The sequence below is a fragment of the Frieseomelitta varia genome, unplaced genomic scaffold (genome assembly GCF_011392965.1).
Source record: "Frieseomelitta varia isolate USP_RPSP 00005682 unplaced genomic scaffold, Fvar_1.2 scaffold_576, whole genome shotgun sequence".
Taxonomy (NCBI): domain Eukaryota; kingdom Metazoa; phylum Arthropoda; class Insecta; order Hymenoptera; family Apidae; genus Frieseomelitta; species Frieseomelitta varia.
Window position 1 is genome coordinate 132,229 of NW_025110341.1, and position 23,974 is coordinate 156,202.

At 38.2% G+C, this 23,974-nt stretch overlaps 1 protein-coding gene across 3 annotated transcripts in view; it reads right to left on the reverse strand.

Annotated features, from left to right (window-relative positions):
* Window positions 1-23,974, reverse strand: part of LOC122534076 — an 82,659-nt gene that overhangs the window by 21,054 nt on the left and 37,631 nt on the right. The window contains exon 2 of one of the 3 annotated variants that reach the window (XM_043664378.1): window positions 4,776-4,848. The exons of the other annotated variants lie outside the window; for them this stretch is intronic. The gene's annotated coding sequence lies outside the window, so the exon portion shown is untranslated. The remainder of the gene's footprint in view (window positions 1-4,775; window positions 4,849-23,974) is intronic. 3 annotated transcript variants of the gene reach the window in all.

Sequence of the window (23,974 nt, forward strand, 5' to 3'; positions counted from 1 at the left end):
TTATCTGATCTGGCTTTCAAAATAATTCAGTTTCCATTTCGACCACAAGTCGCAATTTCGAACGTGTACGAGACATATATATGTACACGTGAACACGAGTGAAACGCGTGTTCAGGAATTTGTCCATATGTAAGAATAGAATTTCATACGAAATTTTGAAAAACAAGAACATGCTTCTCTGTTGTATCACAAACGTGTTTACGTATGCGTGTGCCTATGACGATTATATAGTAAATGCCACCTTAATCGAGATCGAGATTTTTTCGTCTTTGCTTTCGATAGCTCAAAGTCTTGGAACATTTTTATTTTTAATATTCGACATTTATTTATTGAAGGCAGTCAAATTTTTAGGTTGCTTGTGCATTTTATAATGCAATAATTGTTCATATATCAATACTTAACAGATTCCCTCTTGCGTAAAGTGTATCTGTGAAACAGTTTTCTAGTTTCAACGATGCGTTGACATCGAAAACGTCGTGTTCGTCGGCCGTGAATCGCCAGAAACAAGAGCGACAGCTACGGAAAGAGGAAAAGACGATTAGGCGAGCGAAACCGAAGGAAGAAAAAAATCACGCGGCCTTCAACGATGCTGGGATTCGAGTTGATTACACGTATTGAGCCACATCCAGCCGTCGGAGCATGAAGCAGAATGAAACGAGGGGTGACGTTGCTCGAGCTGGCCAAAATGTTCGCGAGGAACATAGCCGAGGGTCGATTAAAATGCAAACAAAACACGCCCGGTGAATCCAAGCGCCCGGAGAAGGAGGTCTTCGAGACGACGCGGCAGGCAGAAATGTTATCGTTCTTTCTCCGTCTGCTTTGGGGGAGGAGGGTGGCTACAAGAATGCCTGTGGTGCATAGCGTAAGAAGATGGAGAGGAGACGAAAGGGTGAGCCGAGGAACAAAGGAAGACAGAAGTACTCCTATCTCGACACGAAACAAAAAAAAAAAAAGGAAGAAAGAAAGAAAGAAAGAAGAAAGTAAAAAAAGAGTCTGAAAAAAAGGAGGAAAGAAAGAGAAAAAGAAAGATCGTATATACATACGTATATATATATATATATAAGTACGTATAGCCGCGTACCTGTTCCATTCTCTTCTCTTTGTCTTTAAGAGAATATTCCGCCTCCCATCCGTTTTTCTAGTCCCTTTCTCTCTCTTTCTCTCTCTCTCTTTGTCTCCCGTTTTTGCATACCCACCGGTAAGGAAGGGGTAGGAAGAAAGGAAGAGGGAGGAAAGTGAAGGTGGGTGCGTCAATGTCGAGGAGAGAAAGAGATAGTAGAGGGGTGGAAATTCTGGGTAGCTGCCAGATGGCGCATTGCGCTTTAGAAACTCGCCCCTCGAGTTTCTAACGTTTGCTGCCAAACACCGAAATTCTCTGACCCTCTCTCTCTCTTTCTCTCTCTCTCTCTCTCTCTCTCTCTCTTTCTCTCTCGCGCCAGGGTGTGTGTATGCGTGTATACGTGCATCTTCACGCGTGTCTGTCTTTATTCGTCCGTTGTTCGGTATATCTTCGTAACCCAGGAGGTTGCGCGCGGGGCTTTTAGGGTTTCCGAAAATCCGGGGCACGAGTGCTGGTTGTAGCTCCGCTCGAAGCCCTAAATTTCTCTGCGGACTCGCGCCGATTAACGACACCCAGGTTCGCGTCCTAAGCTGAAATCCGTCCGGATAATCGGCCCAGAGACGCGTGACAATAATCGACAGTATTCTCAGACTCGGAGAGAAAGAGAGGAGGGGTGTAAGGTTACAGCCTCGAGGCGGAATCGATACGCGTAATTACATGTATCATTCTTTTCGTCCGTAGATCGTTCATCGATCCGTCTTAAATAGGACGTCCAAAGTGTGTTGCTTATTCAGACAATGAATGGAGCAAGTTTCTGAATGCGATCGTTCGTTGGTCTTGAATTCTCCGTGGTGGGTTATCCGAGTCGTGTTCGGAATAACACGCACGCGACAAACGAAGTCGCGTTTAATATCGATACGAAAATTAGCGGTATTACTCGTGTCTTGTTGGAAAATTGGAAACAGATACGGGCGGTCGCACGCGAGCGTGAAGGAGCAGTAGATCTTGGAAATAGCACACTCTCTGCACGTGATGTATACACTTCAATCGTGCTGCTATATACGCGTATATATGTATATATATAGCGTTCTCTATCAATGTCTATACGCTAGTATGCCTAAACCATTCACTGAGAGACTAGCTGCGTAATTATACCTTGACAGCTAATTTCAATTACAAATAATTGTATGCTTCGCCGTTCGCGATGAATTTGTCCTCGAATTAATTCGCTAACACAGCCTGTCATTGAAATTTTCAAATTTCTGTTCATCTTGTGGTTTTATACTTGTTTATACTATTTTATAACTCTCATAGAAAGTCTATTTATATATCCTGAATCTTTACGCAAGTTTGTCATACATACATTAATGTTCAAAACTCGACGATCGCTTAATTTTACTTTTCATTTAAAGATCAATAAAACAGCGAAAGAAACATCGTACATTAAATTTTATGCGATTGCTGAGAAACAGGAAAATTTCGATTTTTAAATCCATAGATGGTTTTATCGTTAGAAAAATTTTTCAATATCCGCAAATACTATTTGAATTTATAAAACGTTGAGAAGTAAAAGTACATTCACTTTTTTACTAATGGCATAACGTATAAAACTCGTATTAAAAAATAACTGTGAAATTTCACGCTACAAAATCAGCCCAAGAAGAATATTATACGATTATTTTCCATCAAATTGCAACAGTTTGAATACAGGCGATTTTTCACTGAAAATTAAATAATACTTTAATTTTGGACATTAGTGTGTTATTACAAAAATTTTCAAGCTGAATGTTTTAAATTTTATCAGCTACTGCATCTTATTGAATCGATCATTCATAAGCTATAACTATTAAAATGTTAATTTTTTTCTTTGTCTGTGATTCGTCGTCAGTCAATTTCAGTAGTGCAGGCCATCTATTGGCGGGACTGACACCTAGCAGCAGTCACAAATTCAATTCCTATAGCATATAAAATTGTAACTATTACAATAGATCAGTATTAAGTTTTGCGATCTTCTTGCCCTTGATATCCGTCGTCAGTTGGTTTCAGTAGTATAGGTCACCCATTTGGCGCGGTTGGCACCGTACCTCGTTTTCTACTGGCGGCTTGTCGTGAATTGAATACGTAAAAAATGAATTCCCATGGCGTGTAAAATTGAAGCAACTATTAGCAGTAAGATCAATATCAATCCTTGCGATTTCTCTTGGCCGCGACATCCATCGTCCGTCGGTTTCAGTAGTATAGGTCACGTATTTGGCGCGGCTGGCACCGTATGTCATCCTCTACTACCGCCGGTAACCATGAATTCCCATAGCAATCTACAAGGTGAACGAGAAGTAATGCGCGAGCTGACAGTTTATCGGTGATCCTGATCTTGACTCGGCGCTCGGAAACTTTTCTCGATCAAGCGATCCGCTTTAACGGGTCTCCCGAGATAAATCGTTCGCTTCTGTCATTCTTGCTTCTTTCTCCTTTTCCTTTTTTCTTCCTCCCCCCTCCCTTTCTCTCTTTCGTTTTGCTCTTTTTAAGTATTTCGATGGATGTCGTTGCGAGGGATTAACTCAACTAAACTTCCTGTCGCATTGTTCCTTTCGGTGGCAGTAGAACAGATGTCGCGTGCGCGTTTCGTTTTCACTCTCCTCTCTCTACTACCCCTTCAACGATTTAACGATTCGAACGAACAGCGTCGTCTGGCTACGACTTTTACGAGAAATAAAAGCATCGCCTTTGTACCGTCATCACCTGGGCATCGACGCGAGATTTCATTTCAGATGCAAAGTAATTTACACGATCCGGGACCAAGTCTGTTTACGAGGGTCGGCTAAAATGGCCGTCGAGGAAATGAGGAAGAAACGACCACGAGAATGAAACACACTATCGTTCGTAGGTATTTGGACATGCCTCTAAGTATATTTCAAATGAAATCATCACGAGAAGAATTTTTAACTTTGATCTTTGATCTTTCATATCTTAGACAAACCATATATTGTATAATATATATATAATATAATATATATACAATATACAATATATACATAAAATATATTATATATAATATATGTAAAATATAATATATAATGTATAATTAGATTGATCATCGAAATATTAAATATTGAAATATTAATGAATTGGGATTCTATTGAAATATTAATACTTTCGTTACATTTTCAACTTCTGTAATGGAAGAGAACATTATCAGTCTTTCATTTCTTACAATTACCAAATGATCTGTTAAATCTTCTTTCAATTTGAAGAAAGGGGTGATGCTTCTTCTTCATCTTCACAATCTTTAACATCTTTTTCCTTTGAGATTTAAATTGAAATATACTTGCACTCTAATTTGAGATATATTATCAAGTTAGTACTGCATATCGTTATTTGAAATAAGATCGGAGATCAAAATTAGATTAACGAGTCTTGTTCGAAGTATATTTTGTATATCCAAATGCTTGTAGACGTTACTATACATGTGCGTGCCGTTCGCGTCTAGCATTGCTCAAATCGATAAAATGGATCGATCAACGTTGAAAAGGTGAGACACGGCCGAGACGCGGATCGTTTACACGGGAGAAAAATAACGTCGAGCGTCGATCGCTTCGACGATCTTCGGCTTAGCGAAGTAACAGCGTCTTGCAGTTGTTAGTAGGTCACCCGTTAGGTGGATTTAATATGGCTTAGGAGCGCGTGGAATGCCAAGCCCGCCGCATTCTCCACTTACCCTCCTTCGTGCTTCCTTCCTCCATCCTTTTTCCTTCGTCTACAGGCCGAACGTACAAGACTGTATGGCAACTCTGGAAAAGAGGGAGGAAATTGTGCGAGAGAAGAGGAGACGCGTCAAGAGAAATGCAAAGAAAAAAGAGGAGAGACTATATATATAAATATTAGGGTCCTATATGTATAATACTTACAAACTTGAGCATCAAATTCGATATCCAAGTTTCGTTTCGTAGGTTTTGAACACTACTCGAAAGTGAGAATCATCGAATTTGCAATGTATTCCATACAAGTCAATGTATACATTTTACTGTAGTCTAAGTTTAACTTAGATCATCAAGAGCATCTTGGACAAGTCATTTATCAAGTAAATTTTTCAAAGGATCAAGTTCGATATTTAGTCTATGTTCGCGGGTTTCGAATATTACTTGAAAGTGGAAATGTTTTCAACGAGCACGTTCGCGACATATTCACTCTATAGAAGAATTTATACTGATACGATGGAAGCTGTTCCCTGGTTTTTATCACGCTGAAAATTCATCTGTAACGTTCAATATTTTCCTTGAACAATGTATTATCAATCAGTTTTCCAGTCATTGTCTTCTTCGTTAATCGCAGTGCATGTTTGAAATGATTTTAACAAAATGAAAGGTAGAGGAAACTAAACGACAAATAGAAGAATGAAAATTTGTAATGCGTCACTGTAATTAGGTGAAATCTCAAAGGAAGGTTTTAAGAATAGTAAATAAAGATCTTAAATTTACTCAGTGCTACTCAGTTCTATCTTTAATATATGCAGAAAGAGGAAGGCAGGGGGAACAGAAGAAGAGTCTCTCCCTTCGTATTATTGCTTCATTTTCTCTTTCATGTGCCCGTGTAAACTGTTGTACGTAAAGAGAGTACGTATGTGCGTGTAATTTGTGTGTTTGATTGTGTCTCTGTGTTTGTCGTATCGAAGGAAAAGGACAGGACAAAGAAAGATAGAGAGGTTAAAGATCTCTCTTGAGAGAAAGAGAAAGAGCATCAACCACAGCTATGCATATATGCAACTGCGGCGCAATAGAACGAACTTCGTTCCTACCTGATGCTGAAAATAACAGAGTCTTCGTCTAGATTCAAAGAAAATAGAAATTGATTGTTCTCGACGTTGATGGTTCATGGAATATCTCTAGAAAATTCTGCGCCTCTCCAGAGATCGCGAGGAAGGATGGAACGAATCTGAGGAGAGGTCCTTCGGTTTGGGAATCTTCGTCGACACGCGACCAATCGCGACCTTTCGCGCGGGCCTGAGAAAAATAGCTGAAAGTCTCGGCTCGACGATACGTGCAGACGAAAGAAAGGTCGACTCGAAGAATGTCAGCTGGGATCGCGTGAACGGAAGAGCAACAAGATTCTATTTTTTCCACGTTGGTGAATTGTTTCTTCCTCGGTCGAAGATACTTCTTTTTCCTTTTTTCTCTCCTACGTAATCTATAGGATTACGTCTATCCTTTTTTCTTCTTTCTCCTAGACGAGACATAGTACATTATCTGTGAGGGCACGATTCGTAAAACTACGTTCACGAGAATGAAAGGAACGAAGGTACGAAAGTGACAGGCGAGAACGGAAGGGTACGATTCTGGGGAGTTTCATCCGCATCTTCATGAAGAATGTAACGAGGATCTCTTTCAAAAACCGACGCTCGCTCGACGCACGCTGTCGTCGCACGTTTCATCGAATATCCAACGAGAAAGAAAATGGGATCTTGCCTCACGCGTGAGCGCGTCGCGCAATTGAATGGGAATTATTTCGAGTAGAAAGAAAGAAAAAAAAAAGAAGAAAGAAAAGACGAAATTAATTTCCTAAAAAATTGATCTTCACTCATTTGTACGTTGATCCTACGTTTCGACGTAATGAACGAAGCCCCATGTTTGCCAATAATGCCAAGTTTATAGAACACGGCCGCGAATTAATATCCTGTCTGTGCAGTGGCAAGACTCGATAAACCTTCGTTATGAAACAATTATATTGGTCCAGTGTGGTGTTCGGGGATTCGCTGGTAACTTAGTAATTAGTGACGGAACTGTGCACATGAATATGCTTAATTTACCAGGTACGTTGTGTTTATAAATTCCCTGGCACGTCGCACGACTATTTAACAGCGATTAATAAATTCATCGAACGCAGGGCCCGCCGGTAATATTCGATTAAATTTACACGCGGTTTCAGAATTGGTATCCATCGTGGCGTTCCCATTTCTATTCGAGTTGTAAATATCATTTTATTTCTGATCTCACTGGGAATAGAGCTCTTCTAAAACGAAAATAGATTTTAGCATGACAGCTCTATGAAAAGCATATCTTATGATTGTCAGAGAATTTAGATTTGCTGTGTGACCGGTAAAATCGTTCGTTTTCAATTCCTTGATTTTTGGATTGAATTTAGTACGAATTTGGTTGAATTACAGCAAATTTTCAAGTTGAGTCGACAATTAATTTCCGAGATCAACTGCTTTCGTAAACATTTTACTGTAGAAAATTCGCACAGAATTCACTTGCAATCGTGGTATAAATGTAACTTTTACAAATGATCTCTTTTCGAAAAAGAGAAACTTTCTCTCAATCGTATGAGAAAGCAATCGAAATGAAAATTCTCAAAGTTTCAGTCGTTGTGTCGCGTGCAAAGCGGTTACGAGTACGTGCATACATACATACGTGTCCTTGGATTCATTGGTCGAAATACGAAATAAACCTGGCTTGCTCAATTAATCTGATCCCTCCGCAATCAGCCGTATAGACCGATTGAGTTAATTCGTCACGGTTCAGCAACAATACTCGGTACGCAGTCGCAAGTCGCGAATTGAATCAGTCGAGCGTAAATGACGAGACGCATCGGGAAATGAATCAAGGATAATACGACCCTGACCTCTTATGGGGCTGGAAAGAGTTTCAAGGGCGTATTAACGGGAAGTGGTAACGAATGTTCGGTGCATGTACTAATTTCCGGGTTAATCAAACTCAGTTCCGACCTCTGACGCGGCTAGTTTCCACAAAAGGAGGATGTTGCGGACGATCGATAGGGAACATTACCGCCGTACAAAACCTGCCTTTAACACGGTTCTTATCGGATCGTTTCGTCGTGCACGAGGGAATGTTGTTCCCTTCACGTTGGAGATCGTCTTTCAACCAAATTTTTCGCGTCGTAAATGAAAATGACGACTCGGAAGTCGAGAGGGTCTGTTTTCCACCGGCGAAGCGGGAAACTGCTTTTAAATGTAATTGGACATTGTTTCTGCGAGTAAAAGGGACAATGTGAGTAAAGCAATTCAAAGTGATATACTTTCTAGCTTGTTAATGTGTCAGTTGTTCGTGATGATATAGAGACTAAAAGAAATGTTAATTAAAACGCTAATTAATTAAAATGTTATGTGTAGCAGATTTCGTATCAAAAGTATATTTTCATGTGGTTACAAAATTTCAGTACTATGAAAATGAAACGTAAGAATTTGATTGAAAAACGTTACAAAACATCAAAATGGCATGTGTAAATGTGTTCTGTAGCTGGGATACAATTGGGACTGCAGTTGGGATAAAATTTATAATAGGAAATATACATGTATCATCACTAGAATTCACATAAGAAATACACGTGTCATCATAAACGGAAAAGACAACATATATATAATTGTTTCTACAGACTAAATTATAAAGGTGGATGAAGTAATAACTTGAAAATTATGCTTTTTAAAAACTATCGATTACCCATAGTTAAAAAGATGCATTCGGTAAATTGAAATGGAAGCTCAAAAATTATCAGTGTCAACTTCTGTGACACTCTGAGTGTCATAAGGAATGAAAGTAACCTAACGATTGTGCGTTTTAATTGTTTGGAGGCGTGTAAGTTGTGAAAATGGAAACAACCTTTGTGGAAATTGGTAATTTTAGAAGGTGAAAGGTGAAACGCAGACGTTTGGAAAACGTAGGGAAAAAGGAACCAGGGAGGATTTCTGGTTTAATTAATTAAATTCGTGTCGTCGGAGGAAAGACAACGCGCAAGCAGCAGTACATTTGTCAAAGGCAGGTTCAACGTGTGCTGAACGTAGGATGAAACATAATGAAAAATGAGCCTAACCTTTGATATGGCGGCTGTGTGGCTATCTGTCTGTTGCTATCCGCACGTTTACAAACGCGTCCCACTCGTTGCGCAACGACCCGGGAAGGATAAATTTAATAAGTATAAATATACGGGCGGAGTTGATGTAACGAAGGTAATGAGGATCGATGAGGAGGGACAAAACGAACGCGCGAAATCAAAATATCAAAATATTATTTCACAATAATCGTAATCTCAGCGATGATATTACGAGTTTCGATGGAAACTTAAATTGCTATATACGAATGGGGACGTAGGTTGAAAGTGGTCAGAGATGTACAAACTTTCATTAAAATGTCATGCTATAATTATTGAGGGATGAAGTAATGTCGTCACGTTCTAGCTTTCCTCCCTTCCGATTTCTCCTTCTTTTTGTTCTTAATCAAAGTGTTACAGCAGCTAGTTAGTGTTTGCAGCAAGAAAGTTTGGTCTCGAGTCATAAAATAGAAGATTTCGTCTAGAGAAGTCCCTATTTCATAATACATGCACGTATGTATAACTGATATAATGATTATTGGTTATCAGATTTTTGATTGAAGTAAATAATTATGATTAACCTTCTGTAATGTTATAGAGAAAGAAGAGAAGAATGTTCTCAATGAATCGTAACTAGCATATTCTTTTTTTTTTATATGCAATGTTCAACTTTTGGCAATTATCGTTAAAAATTATTCATTCAATAGGGAGAGTCTCTCAACTAAAAGACATGTACTAAATTATTAAACATTAAATTAAAATACGTGTATAATATATAAAGACATATAACTAAACGTATAATATTAAAGGGATGTAATAGAAGAGGATTCTTTAATTCCTTAATTCCTTAAAAGTTTCTACTTTTGTTTCTATAGAGGATTACACATATACGTGCAATGGTTCATGTCACGATTGTTTCGTCTAGCAAAGGTAAACTCCACAAGCAAGTTTGTCGCGCAAGTTTTCACGGAGAATTTCTTTCGTCGTTGCCGTTTCAATCGACTTCCCTTTTTCCCCGCGTATCTTCTTTTTGTCGTGTCCCCCCCCCCCCTCCAAGTTCGATTCGGTTCGACATTCGGTTCAGACGGTTCACGCTACCTCTATTTCTCGTTATATCGACGCAATTTCTATGAATTCGAAAACACAGACATGGGAAAGTGGGGGGGGGGGGGGGGGGGAGAGAATGAAACCCGAGAAAAAATTCGAAGCGGAAAAAATACACTCTGCTTTCGAGGAAATGTCGATAAAAACTGGAGAGTCGGATGGTTTCGATATTTTCTTCGTAAGCCGCCACCAGAGGATACAACGGTTATCACGAAACTCCTGTTTCATTTTGTGTCCGTATCATTCTCGGTTGTTTCTTTTTTTTGTTTTTTTTTTTTTTTTTCTTCTCCACGCTCGACTTTTTGCCAAAACGGGAGCAGTGAAGAACGAGAAATTAAAACAGACGCAGGGCACTTGATTCATTCTAGCATCCGCGTCGTTTATTTAATAAAAATTTAGTAAAAAGGGAAGGATACGGTATCACAGCCAGATTAATTAGAGAACGCTTTTTATCGTTCCTGTTTGTTGTTTGCGGCAGGAATATTTCCACTGTTAACGAGCCCGGGAGGAAAAAATTCTTGATAAACGTGGCTAATGAAGTTAATCGATCGTTCGTCAGCGCTTTCACTCTGCTTCGTTTCTCACTTCTCAAATAATTAACCGTATTAAACGTTATTTAATCTCACTTCAAAATTTTCGTCATAAAATATTTGAATTTCAATATTTCTTATGCGTGTTTTAATTCTAAAATTGCACGTAAGGAGATTCGTAGGTAACTCTTTTAAAATAAAATAGCGACAGTTGAACTGTCGAATTCAGACTCGTGATTTAAACTTAAAGTCAGTGAAACAAAATAGTGGTTGAAATTAACAATTACGCTCTACAATAAATCGAACGAGTGCCAGTTTCTCTTCTCATTTTTTTTTTCCCTCTCCGGCTCATTTTCTCTATAAATTTTGCAGATGGTACAAGGGGAACATAATGGAGCTTCGAGTAGTCACCTTTGTGCGAGCTTATTGTCTTATTGGCTCGCTTCGAAATCCATTTAGGAGGGCAAACGGCGTTAGACAATGGATCGCATTCAACAAGTAATGAAGCTCACCGATTGGCAGTCTATTCTCGGTTACTGCTCGAAACTACTCGAACTAGCGGATCCTGATTCCGTATACTTAGAAGTCGGGTTTTCCGTGGCCTGGCTGAGATGGATCAATGTGTCTAGACGCTTGAATGCATCTCAATCGCCATGTTGTTACAAGCGATGGAGGTTTGCAAAGTATTCGAAAAAGATCTAATTCCTCTCCGATCGTTCGGGCACGAACGTAGTTTCCTACACTACGATCCCAAGAAGATGGAGGATTTTCTTCACGGAGACTCCTGACTAACGTAGTTACTACTTGAATAATTCAAGGCGATGGTCAGAGAGAAGGAAGAATAGGGCATACAGCGTTGGAACGCGTTGAATGATTAAACCTTCTTTATCTTTCATCAGGAGGTAATGTCTTTGGGAACGGAAGTTTGCGCTCGTTATAAGGTACTGATGAAACACGTCTGACTATTCAGGATACTTACTACTTGCGCGCCGATATATCGTGAATAAATTACGGATCTATGCATTTGCACTATGCAGAAATACATCGAATATTCAAAGTACAAAGTTTCTTATAATATTTAACAGGCAAAATAATTTTCTGTCCAGATTCACTATCTTAATGTAAAACATGCAGTTTAATTACGAGGATATTGTATAATCTTATACAATTGTCATTCTTACTTCAGTTTCGTTTTTAACGAACAGTCTAAAAAAATTATCGAAATTGCTCGATAATAATTAACAATTTATTATACGTTACTTTCTATGCTTTCATAACAATAATTAAAGAAATGAAACATACATATATAGGATTGTGTTTTTCTATTATCAGTCCACTTTGGTTACTTTATACATTTTTTGCGTGTATAAATATATTGCGTGCACCGTAGATTTTTGGCACTTTCCAATTATTCATAAATCTACAAAAATCCATAAAATTCTACGACGTACAACCGACACCGTAGTACGGAACGATAATACAGATGGTGATAATGAATTAAATCGTGATTAATTCTTTTATTAATAAATGCGTAATTAAATTATGTCACGTCAGAATGAAGCAAGTGCACGAATACCTGCGAGTGTTAACATAATATACGTAGCTGCATGTGCAAATTATGTACGTACCTACGTACATATGGGCGGCGATTATAATTTCTCTGGTACTTTAATTACTTGGCGAATGTGATGGCCGTAAATTACACGGTAAATAAAACTGCGATGCGTTCAACCTACTTAGACGGCAATCAAATTATCGATTCGTACGCGCAGAACCGGTACGGACGGAATCGAAAGGACAAGACATTTTAGTGGCGATGACGTACGATAATGGGCGTAAGTCGAGAATGCATCGGGCAGGAACGCCTCGCTGAATCGGCATATTTACTACTCTCTCTCTCTCTCTCTCTCCTTTCTCTACCTATCCCTTCGTGTCTCTCTGTCTTTCTGTGACAATAACCCTTAGAGCAGTTGGCAGACGGCCACGTGGGTAAACCTTTCGTGAGCAATTACAGGTTCGAAACCGAAACGCTTCGCAATCACAGGCCGAATTGCGGGAACATCGAACACCGCCACTTGCCGTACCAAAACGGTTGTCTGTTCCTTTATTAAACGCATGGTCAAGGTAGAAAAATCATTTTCGACAAATTTTTATATTTCTGCAAATAGGTTGGATGCAGATGTTTGTTTCACGCACTAGAAATTATTTAAAAAAACGAGTACTCTATTTTGAATCTTTTATATGTAAATTTTTGTAATCCTTGTGTAATAATATTGTCGATATTTCAAACTGTCATAACTATGGAGATGTTTGTACGTCATTTAGGGGATGGAAAAGTAAATACTTGCATTCCTAAAAGTTATAAAAATTCAAATGTCTTTTTAAATATTGGAAAATTTCTTTCACGACTAAATTTTGAAAATTTTGTTCTCCTCTTTAAAATGACTTCTTTAGACTCGCTGTACGATTTTTTTTGCAACGTTTTATTGAATCTTGAACATTGGAGTTACACGAAACACAATGTCAGGATTCCTTGAATTTTTGTCGTTTAATCCTTATGTTCAAAATTCAAGAAAATAGTGAGAAAAAATCGAACAGCAAGTTTTAAGGGATCATTATAAAAGATTCTTCACGATCGTAAATTAAATTTAATTAGGAAAAGAATTTTTAGATATGAGTATGTATCCTTACTTATTCATATTTACTCATTGTTTCTTAGTCTATGGCATAAACACGCAATTTTCTTCAAAAAAANAAAAAAAAAAAAAAAAAAAAAAAAGAACAAATTCAAGACTGTCAAAATAGAGCTTTTACGTTTTAAAATGAAATCAAGTAGATTGTTTTATGTTTTTTTCTTTCGAAGTTATTACACCTTAATATCATGAATGTAAAAATCCACAATTTATATTCGCAAGCAATATTTTTATTCACTATTAATTTATTCGCGATAGCCGGTGAGCGTAGAGAATTTTAATTTGAAATTATTTCTCCTCGGCGAACATTCGAGAAATCGGTGAGATGATGCAGTTTCGCTAATATTTCTCGAGATTACAATGGATCCCCGTGGGAGGAATAGAAGAGAGTCAGTGTGACTCGATTGCCGCCAGATATTATTGGAATTTATTCTTTTCCGTCGCGATAATTATTGGAAATGAATCGGTCGAGCTTGAAATCGTTCTAACTCGCTGCGAGATGAAACGAGCAAAAGTTTCTCGATTTGTCGAGTATCAGCGAAAAAGCTTTGGAATATCGAATTGAAATGAAGAACTGCAGACATTCAAAGATGAATGTCTCAAAGAATTTGTGTTTCTAGTAATAATTCCACAACGTGACGATGAATTAACATTATCGTACATTCATTATAAAATAAATGAAATTCATTGCACTTTCTTCGAGAGGATAATTAATCCATTAAATCCACAAAGCGTTTGACTTCTTCGAAACGAGACACGTGTCGTATATAAACATTTATAATTTCATAAGCATAATTTCCAGAGACTGCGCATCCTGAAATTCAATATTCCCTTGGAAATTTTGTTAAATATATTCCTCTATCTATTCATGCTATGTGAGTATCTATATGTATTCCACATTTTTATCACGTTATTTTCTTCTAACAAAAGTTCCAATTGTTTACAGGTATCGATTCAGATGGTAAATTTTTCTAAAAATACTGAACCTAAAAATCGCAGATCTTTGTAAATCTTCATAACTGTTAAATATATTTCTTCGCCATTGTTTTCCACATTATTTGTCTCCGTTTCATTCGTACGTCTCCACGTAACAACGCGGAGATTAGTAAGTTTCAAGGACCTCGGACAATAAGCAGAAGCAGCGTCACATTTCTTTCAAAGACATTTGGAGACTACCGGATCCAAACAACTGTACTCAAACTCTATTTTCGTACATCTTTATCCCATTAGAAAGTGGCTGAAAGTTTGCCGCGCGAAATGTTCCGCAAGAAAATTCTTCGCAGAGGAGGAGGAAAACCTCCCTCGCGCAAGTACCACGCGTTTACTTGTTAGATTGGAAAATCATGGTTGGTAGTTGGTTCATTGGATATTCGGTTTGCGAGCAAACTGCCTCGCGATGCAACAACACCGCCCACGTACGCTGCATTCAGATAAGCGTAACTTTACTTTTTCCTTTTCTCTTCTTTTTTTAAATCTTTCCGTATTTCCTTCGATAAACTCGCAAGAACGACGAATATCCATTTTATTCAATTTCGTTTCGATTCTGTTACCCTGGATACCATAATTTCGTATTTCTTCTCTCTTTCTCTTTTTCTCTCTCTAGTTTCGACAGAGCGCTTCAGAGTTTATTCCTCCGAGGATCTTGCCTGTGCCGCGCGCTTAACCCTTTGCGCTGGCAACTGGTTCGCGGACCGTAACGAGTGACCGAACCGTATACAAATAATTCGTCGCTTTCTTTTCCTTTTGAACTCGTTGGTGTGACATCACTGGATAGAAATTATTAAGAAGTAATAAACTTATCATTTGTTTTGCTGGGTTACATTTAAATTATACTTAATGCTGAGAAAATGTTGCAATTTGGGACAAAAATTTCTCGACGTGCGTGGCACGTCATTCCAGCGCAAGAGGTTAAAGACGGAGCATCGAAGGTCCTTAGATTCCTGCCCGTTATCTTTTCTTCTCAACGGTCACGTCAGAGAAAAGGAAGCAGGGGGGAAAACGGGGAAAAGAAAATAGAGGACGGAACGAAAGGTGGAATGAAAGAAAGGAACGGCACGGGGAAAGATTCTAGGGAAAATAGGCGAACTGGGTCGTGGCCAACAGCTGCCTTCTGCCCATTATTTCCGTCTCTCATTGGTGCACGTTACTTACTGCTTCCGTTCGGCTGCGCGGAAAAAGAAGGAGAGAAAAGAATGGACAAAGGCAATCGATACCGTAAACGATCGGATATTCCGGCGACATCGTTTATCCATTAACTCTTTCATATGCGATTTGACTTCTGCAACTATATCGTCCGACGAATTTTTACCTTCTCGTGAATTTGTGCAACTGACTGTGCGACTGAAGCGGAAGAAGGTTGTGTAAATTTATAACGATACGTCGCTTGAAACAAGAAACAACGTCTCAGCTGTCAACGATTTTCAGAAATTGTTAGTATTGAAGATCAATTTGCTGTCTGGAAAATTAGAGTCACAATGTAACGTTTTTACCTAAATGTCCTCAGCTCGGTTGTCGTTAATGTAGAGATCAATTTGATATCTCAGAACTGACTATGGCTATTTATTATTTATGACTAGATGACTCGACGTGCTTTTATTTTTAACCTTCAATAAAAATACGCCTGTGATTTCTAATAATCTCGTCAAGGAAACTTGGATATCGTCGTGCATGTATAAAAGAGAAATATCGGCATACATATATATGCTTCGAGACTTTTCAGTTTCATTCATCTTTGCGTTTTGCAAAAATCAACGAAGGCTTGGCTTTCGTTTTCATCATCTATCGGGTTTTCGTTCGACTATTTCATGGAGCACCGTAATATCCGTGTTAAAGATAACTTGTTAACGTGCCTTGTCCGTTTCCGTAGAAATATTCGTAATGTGTTCGATCGCGTATCCGATTCAATGGATTTTATTTCAATATTTGCTTGAACCGGTGAACAGATATTTTAACTTGGAAGACTTTCAATTTTTAATCATTGCTCCTGTTTCTCTCTTTGCAATTTTTATATCGAAAAACACACTCGTGTCGTATTTGCACAACGTATTATGTATAACTGTGAAATTAAAAGACGGATCGATCCAGTTGTACAATGCAATGTATCGCTTTCAAATTTCACGTGCATTCAACTTCATGAATGAAGTTTACTCGACAATCAATTGAGGTTCTCGCGTGGCACTCTGTTATTCAACTGTTAATAGATTGTTCCTGTCCACGTTGATTATTTAATGAAGTATGACTCTGATTTGCGTCATCGTTTATCGAACCCTTTTCACTTGACGCAGGAGTGCATCCTCTTGTCGTCGGTGTTGCAATTAACGTTGTCAAAAACAGATTGATACGGGATATCCAGTGTCTCGTCGTAAGTGTACAGATATACGTACGTATCTTGCAAGCAACGTTTATATTAAATAAACACGCGATCATTGGATAAAATTCGTTTAGTGGTATAAGTTAATTACGTGTCGGACAAGGGACACAGCGAGTAATAATTTCTCCCTATTTCTCGACCTCGTGTCACACACGAGCGAAGAATTATAAATTTTCAACGTAATACGCGTATCCTGTTACATTCGCAAAAATCTATACGTTGTCAGTTGGGTGGTTTCCAAAACAATTCTCTCGTAAAACTAACTCGCGTGTTGTAAACGAGCGTAATACGTATCTGAAATGTTTTACGTTTAATTAAAACCGTCCGGGTATAATCATGTAAAAGCGTCACGCGAACTATTCGCACGTCGTTGGAACGATGAACCACGTTCTGAATGTCAGAAAGAAAAAGAAACGAGAAATGAAATATGCCGTCTGTAACGTGCATCCCGGTACACGTCGGTGGCTGATGTAAAATGAAACTGCTGTCTTGCCGGCGGGCAAAGAATACAAGTAACTTCGATCAATCCCTAGTCAGACAAGGGTATTCATTACACCATCGAATGGTAGCTCGTTTTTCACCAGCCGCAACTGGGAATATCGTGCAATAGCTTCGGCGTTTTCACAGGTGGAGAGAGAGAGAGAGAGAAAGAGAAAGGGCATCGGACCTGTACGTACGTACGTACATGGTGCCATTACCTCAGTTTTCTTGCCTTTGAAATTCTCACCGACACGAGGACGGACAGGTGGGTGGGGGCGGTTTAATAAGTTTCGCATCCATGAAGCTGCCGAGTGAGTGAGTGAGTGAATGAGTGAGAGAAAAGGGAGAAAAAAAAGAAGAAAACGAAGGAAGATGAACGAAGAAGAGGTGAAAGGGGAATGTAATGGTAGATAGAAATAAAGAGAGAGAGAGAGAGAGAGAGAGAGAGAGAGAGAGAAAGGAAGAAAGGAGAAGAGAGAAGGAGGAAGCGAGAGGAGAGGAGAATCCAATAGTCCAATACCCGGCTAGAACCAAAGCTCTTTGTCTCTCACTCAGATGCCAATAGCTGGCATGCTTCAGGCTATATGCCTACACACGATGGCAGGCCGCACTGGTGTATCGTAGCAGCGCAGTATGACCGGCCGTTGGCTCGTCATTTGCCGCAGGAATCTTTGAAATAAATTTATTTGGCCCGGGCGAAACCGCTCGATATGATGGCGAAGTCATTGGCCTCGTATCGATCCGAATTGAACGTGGAACAACTGGATCTGTCTCGATCCCGAAACGAAATTATTTTACGATCGAGCGTTGCGACGTTGCGGTTTATCGAACGTTCCTATTCATCGTCTTGGACGTTATTTGCTCGCGAGAGAAATACTCGTATATTATTTCTGGGCGATTGGTTGCTAGACGAGTCCAAAATGAGGAAACGCAATATAGATGTAGATATCCATTCCAGAGTGCACGATTTGCATTTAGTCGTGGATATTGTGTATTCTGTCAGAGTATTAAAAAATAACGCATTTTACATCGCGATCATGAATTATTTAGATGCCAAAAGAGTCGTTTATGAAATTAATTAATATGCGATGCAGGCTCATTTGCTCCGTTCTCGATACTACATTACAATTCAGCTCGATCGAGGGTGTATTATATTCGATTATTATTTTATGTCATAATGTCTGTGGATGGACCGATATCTCTCTGTTTACATCGCCGGGATATTACGCGTTCTTTTACGCGCGATTTCAATTTGACGATTTTACGAGACGTTTTCGTTCAAACAGCATCGATATCGAGCGGTTTCCTTTTTTGCCGCCATCAATCAATCGGTCGAAGAGTCCATCGTATATGGAATTCGACTTCGATTTACGGAGGCGCTATGTTGTTCCATCTACGAATCAAAAGTAAAATTTAGAATGAGAATTTGTCAGTGTGTTTCTGTTAAAAGCGTTTTTGTGCGAGATCTACTTCGTTCAGTGTTTGCAGAGAACAGTTTCGACGCGACCGCGTTCTCTAAGCCAGCAAAGATGAACATACATCAATTCCTTTTGATTATTTTGCTTTTATCAGGCTGTAATTTTGTTCATTGTTTCATCGTAGCGAATGAAATTTGCATATGCGTTATGTGTGGAAATATTTGTTCAATGCGCGTACGTGCAACCGAGGTGATTCGTCGATAAAATCGAGTCGAACGAGAAGGCAAAACAAACTAGAGGCAAACAAACAGTTTTACACGGAAGAGAACTTTTTTTGGTTAGAGAGGGCGCAAGTCGTGTTGCAAGTAATGAATCGAAATTTCTGCGAGGCTTTTCGTTAGTTACTTGCGGTGGCACACCCTGAACCGAACCCTGAAACTGCATCTTTGTTCCAAAGTTTCCGGCATTTCGCCCCGGAAACTTCACCGAGACTTGGCTAGTTTCTAATTCACTTTTAATAATGTTGATAGTTTGCTGCTCTATTCATACGATGCAAATTTATAAAAATATCGGCCACCAGGAGACTACGTAATATCCAATACATTTATTACTGAAATACATTAGTTACTTACAATTTAGTTGATATTTAGATTTTAAATACTGCTGCCTTTTTATTTCGGAATTTTAACGAAAGAATTTTCAAAGGTTCAACAAAAGCAATAATGTTAAAACAGACTATTACTTAAACTAAAGACATATTCAATAACTGTTAATAGATTAAATTCAAGTTATTGTCATTCTTTCAACGATAGAACGAATTTTCAATAGCTTTATTTATCACCAAAAGAATAAACAACTGTGATTTTATCTCTCTCTTGCAACTTTTTTATTCGTCAAAGACGTAAATACAAAAGCTAAAAAAAAAATCTTTACAGATTCATCGATTGTCTTCAATTGGACAGTACAATAAATCAACACGAGAATAAAATTATGTTCGCATCTCCAGAAACGAAATTATATTCCTACAAGTTCTATACATCTAATTGATTTGCAGATAGACGAAGCTTCGTTAGGCTCTTATAATAGCTTCGTGGAACTTGCCTTCTATAAATGTGTTTCTTGAAAACTGAATTTACTTCAGTTTCTTGTCGAAAGCATGCTCGTACGTTGATGACGTTGAGGTGGATCGTTGCTCTTCCCTTCTTGTCGACGCGACGTTTAATTTCCTTTATCTTCCGTACGCTTTGAAGCGTTGTCGAACATTGTACATTCCTTCTGTTAATATTATATCATTTAATCGAATTTCACATTCACGATCAACGTTTATGGGAAATTAATTTCGCTAAAGGAGAAAATTTCAAGAGCTAGATATCTCTTCACTAAAATGATATGAAATATCCGATAAATTATAATACACCGTTTCTCTCACGAATTATAGATTGAATAGATTAAATAGCTGATTATAGATAGATTGAATCAAATTAGATAATAAATAAATTATTCCTGCGACTTGGTATTAATTTAACCAAGTTCCGCTTTTACGATCAATATCGATGAGAAATTACTTTTCGAAGAGAAATTACTTTGACTTACGGGTTGGTGAAGTTCACGATCAATATTAATTTGAAACAAATTTCATTCGTTACAGACTGAAAATTTCAAGGTATAAACCCCTGTCTGAGATACTCGACGAACTGTCATAAATTTTGAGTTTTCTCGTTTCTGCACGAGTTACAGAGAGCATTACCTATTGAAATTAGATTTCAATGCATTTCCATATACGATACGAGATTTTTTGCGCGAATTCCTTTTTTTTCTTTTTCTTTTTCTCACTGTCGAAACGTATTCCCGTCGATATCAAGTTTCGAACGCAGCTCGGGCATTAAATAGAATTTCATCGGAAGGATGGAAGTAGAGAACTCACTTCCGCGGTGGATTTGAATTCTCGGATTCACAAATCGATTCTCGCGTATCGACAACACGCGGCGCGGAACAGCAACGAGCGTTCCATGCTCGGACGGTGTGGCTGTTTAAATTTTCATGAAGACACTGCGAGGGATTAGCTTCGGATTGGAAAGTTCCATTTCTGGGAGGCTTAGGTGCGATGCGTCCGACAATAATTAATGCCCGGAATATAACGCGGCTATAATAGATTGCGATTGTGAGAGCGCTTGCCGAATGGTGCAACATTTCTACAACCGGCGTAGAACTTTTGCGCGGATGGTTATAGTCGCGGTTGGAACTCGCGGTTCAAGAACATATACGGTTGAAGTTTCTCTTCAAAAGTCTAGTACAATACTATTCTTCCTTATCTCTGTTTGACGAAAACTTTTGTTCCCAGGATGAAATAATTCCCTGCAACTTGGAAACTCTCTTTGCGAAATGCGTCCGTATTAGATAGAAAATGCAATACTCTTGTCTTAAGCATGCGTGACAATGTACTAATCCCTTTTAACACGGAGAAAAGAGACGATTAAAGAATCGTCTCGGTAGATCTTGGGGGGGAAGTACAAACAGTTTCATCGTTTAATGGAAACTTTATAAACGACGATTTTACGCTTTCTTTTTTAAACGTTTTTACTTTCGCCTTTTAAAGGCAGCTTATTTCACATTTAATGAAACATAATATTAATATTGATTATGTAAATTTATTATAATATAATGTAATATTGATCTCTGATCTTGCCTCAGACAATCATGTACAACACTAATTGTGGATAAATAGGAGTATTTCTAGCCATATTCTAAAAGTTTTTATTTTCATAGAAAATATCAATAGCAAGTATAATCGATGTTGCCGAACAGACATTTTTTGTAGAGTACAGTTAAAAAAGTAAGTGCAATTTCTCCGTGCAATTTTGTATTTTAAAATTTTCTGAAAAAAAGAACAAAAATAAGCGAGTAATAATCTAAATATTTTCGGATTTATTCTTTCTTGTTGTTCGAGAATATAAACAGAAAAGTATACACCGTCATTCGAAAAATAGGACTATGTGTATTTAAATTTTTTAAATTTTGTACATTTTACAAGGAGAAGATACTTTTTACTTCTCATTTTATTCGTTCATTTCTCTATAAATGTTTCACTCACGACTGATTCATTTGCATCGCTGCATTTATATTTTATTAAAAAAATTGAGAACCACACTTCTTCATCGAACGTCACTGTACAGTGCGAAACGAAGAGAAATCGATGAGAGAACCCACGCGGATGTATTTGCAAGCTTTCTCCGCGGGAAATCGTTCAGACGTGAGAACGAATTTGTACGACAAACGAAAACGTCTGCCCTCGGAGGATGGAAACATTTTCATGTGTGTTCTCTGGCACTTGGAAACCTCGGCCAGTAGTAGTATCGTGATAGTTCGCGGCTGTGGTTGAAATCGGCCAGCGGTCGCGTTTTGCAGTCCGACGTGTCGTGTAGTGCCTTTTCGCGCCACTCTCCCGAGAAGGAACGGCTTATGTATGAGAAGGATGGTTGGAAGAAACACTTCAACATTCGATTCCGACCCTTCCACTATGAAATGAAAGCTTTCGTTCTGTCTTCCAACCAGAAATCGTGCTCTCGACGGAATGTAAACTTTCTTTCCCTTTTAACCCGGAGAAAAGAGACGATTAAAGAATCGTCTCGGTCGATCTTGGGCGAAGTACGAACAGTTTCATCGTTTAATGGAAACTTTATAGACGACGATTCTACGCTTTCTTTTTTAAACGTTTTTACTTTCGCCTTTTAAAGGCAGCTTATTTCATATTTAACGAAGCATAATGTTGATTTCTGATATATAATATTGATTATGTAAATTTATTATAATATAATGTAATATTGATCTCTGGTCTTGCCTCAGACAATCATATACAACACTAATTATGGATATGTATAATGCTGTACGTTAAATAGGAGTATCTCTAGCCATATTCTAAAAAGTTTCTATTTTCATAGAAAGTGTCAATGGCAAGTATAAATCTTGAATGATTCAGGTATCTTTCTTCAGTTCAGCAGATCATCTAAGTTATTGCAGGAAGTGAAAAATTAAGAGTGATGAAACGTTCTTGCGTTCCAAATATTGGGAACGTAATATTAATCATTTAATCGAATTATCTTGTCCGTTTAAATATGAGTGGTAGTGTATTTTTTTAAATCAATTAGTTCCAGTTGAATTGAAACGACAAGATATTTCAGTTAAAATGGATTTTGAAAAGTAATAACAGGAACTCGTTATAAAACTGTAAACATTATTGAAAAATACGCAAGCAGTGGATTTCACCTGCTTATAGATCGTTTGCATAGTACACCCGTGGACGATATTAATCAAAAGTGATGCGAGCAATATCACTGTAAATAACCGCGTTCAGTTGTTAACTTGATCAATAGAATCTATGAGCCCACTGACGCAAATATGCAGGACACGATCGATGATTCGCAATTAATTTGGATCATTTCCGGCGGCGTCATTTCAGCCAAGTCAAAAATTAAAGCGCGCCAAGTCGAACGCAGCTTTTAATACAGGGATATTTTGCTTTTTCATCCGGTTTCGGGCGACTTTACACAATGTAACGTCGCGTCGAGTCCGCGGTTCGATAAATCAATATGATGTACTATAAAACAGTGGAAGAAAACCCAATAACAACAAAACGCAACGTGAATTTCAGTTGTGCGTCCTCAGCGCTCTGTCTCTCTCTTTCGTCTCTTTTTTTTTTTTTTTTGTTTCGTTTTCCTCTTTCAACCTATTTGCTTTCACCAGAGATACCAAATTTTTCACTCTCGAGCATCGTGTAACACAATTCGCCTGTGAATTCGTTTGTGAAACGTTAACCCTCGCTGAAATTCTCACCGAGCGTGAATCTTCGAAATCGCTGCTGGCAATAAACGTGGATTGAATTAAACAATTTTGACGGCGAATTTTGACGGGAGGAAAAAAAAAAAAAGAAAAAGAGAAAAAAAAAAGGAAGAAAGGAATCGCTGTTCAATTTGTTTACGCGGGTAGACAAAAGGGTAGACTTTAAATGGATTTCACGAATAATTAATCGTATCAATTAGTCGATTCATCGTGGCGAACGAATGTTCCCTTTCGCGTCGCTTGGTTCGCCTCGCCAAAAAGAGAGTGTACCGCACGAATCGAATAATTGAACCCGACCATCGTGTATATTCGTCGCGAGCTTTATTAACTTTGGATAAACGCCATCACGTTTAATCTGTGACGGCGTTTGCCGAATTCGAGCGAGATCTCATTCGATTTTCTTTTTATTTTTTCTGAAATGTTAGAAAGTGATTGAAAAATGAGGCTACGTGACTGTTCAATTTGGAAAATTTTAGTTCAGATTCGTCGTTGACAGCAAAATCTCTGGAAACAATTAATTAGTGAATTATTTGATTAACATAAGAGTCTCAAAAGCACGTTAACCGGTTTATTAACTGATTTGTTGGATCAATAACAATTTAGAATTAAATTATTTAATTTTGAAATTTTTAATTTAATATGATCTTATTACTAATCAGAAGGAT